We start from the raw sequence: 1,527 nt of genomic DNA, 5'->3' as shown, positions 1-1,527 counted from the left end.
TATTCCCCCCTCTCCCCATTCCCCCCATTGCCCCCTGTGCCCCCTCTCTCTGAAAGATCTCTCCCCTCAGTCCCATTCCCCCCTCTCCCCATTCCCCCCATTGCCCCCCCTGTGCCCCTCTCTCTGAAGGATCTCTCCCCTCAGTCCCATTCCCCCCTCTCCCCATTCCCCCCATCGCCCCCTGTGCCCCCTCTCTCTGAAAGATCTCTCCCCTCAGTCCCATTCCCCCCTCTCCCCATTCCCCCCATTGCCCCCCCTGTGCCCCCTCTCTCTGAAGGATCTCTCCCCTCAGTCCCATTCCCCCCTCTCCCCATTCCCCCCATTGCCCCCTGTGCCCCCTCTCTCTGAAAGATCTCTCCCCTCAGTCCCATTCCCCCCTCTCCCCATTCCCCCATTGCCCCCCCTGTGCCCCCTCTCTCTGAAGGATCTCTAACCCTCAGTCCCATTCCCCCTCTCCCCATTCCCCCCATCGCCCCCGTGCCCTATTGAAAGGGTCCATTCAATGACCCCTTATTAACGGCCCAATATTACTGTCCTCCAATTAAAGGCTCCATATTTCTGCCCTCCTATTAAAGGCCCTGTATTATCAAGGGTTGGCCATCAAATGACCTCATGTCCGTGCTTTGATTTGCACTCAGTCCCTAAAGGCCCCCTCGAGGAACCCTTCACTCCCAGTGAATGAGGTGAGGCTGATCAAAGGTCACTCCATGAACCCAGTGAGCTGACTGTCTGAGTTCATCGGTCAGTGAGACCCAGGCATTGATTAACGATCGCCTGACAGGCCCGAATCAGGAGAGAGCAGTGGGAGGAGGCCGCAAACTGGGAGGCTCAAGTGCCTTGACATGTCCTCTCTCTATCTATCCTTCCCTTTATCTATCCTTCCCTTTATCTCTCTATCCTTCCCTTTATCTATCCTTCCCTTTATCTATCCTTCCCTTTATCTATCCTTCCCTTTATCTATCCTTCTCTTTATCTATCCTTCCCTTTATCTATCCTTCCCTTTATCTATCCTTCCCTTTATCTATCCTTCTCTTTATCTCTCTATCCGTCCCTTTATCTATCCTTCCCTTTATCCATCCTTCCCTTTATCTATCCTCTTTATCTCTTTATCCTTCTCTTTATCTATCTATCCTTCCCTTTATCTATCCTTCTCTTTATCTATCTATCCTTCCCTTTATCTCTCCTTCCCTTTATCTATCCTTCCCTTTATCTATCCTTCCCTTTATCTATCCTTCTCTTTATCTATCCTTCTCTTTATCTATCTATCCTTCCCTTTATCTATCCTTCCCTTTATCTATCCTTCTCTTTATCTATCCTTCTCTTTATCTATCCTTCCCTTTATCTATCCTTCCCTTTATCTATCCTTCCCTTTATCTATCCTTCTCTTTATCTATCCTTCTCTTTATCTATCTATCCTTCCCTTTATCTATCCTTCCCTTTATCTATCCTTCTCTTTATCTATCCTTCCCTTTATCTATCCTTCCCTTTATCTATCCTTCCCTTTATCTATCCTTCCCTTTATCTATC

Source organism: Heptranchias perlo, unplaced genomic scaffold (assembly GCF_035084215.1).
Source record: "Heptranchias perlo isolate sHepPer1 unplaced genomic scaffold, sHepPer1.hap1 HAP1_SCAFFOLD_1097, whole genome shotgun sequence".
Taxonomy (NCBI): domain Eukaryota; kingdom Metazoa; phylum Chordata; class Chondrichthyes; order Hexanchiformes; family Hexanchidae; genus Heptranchias; species Heptranchias perlo.
Note: the sequence above shows the minus strand (reverse complement) of the source record.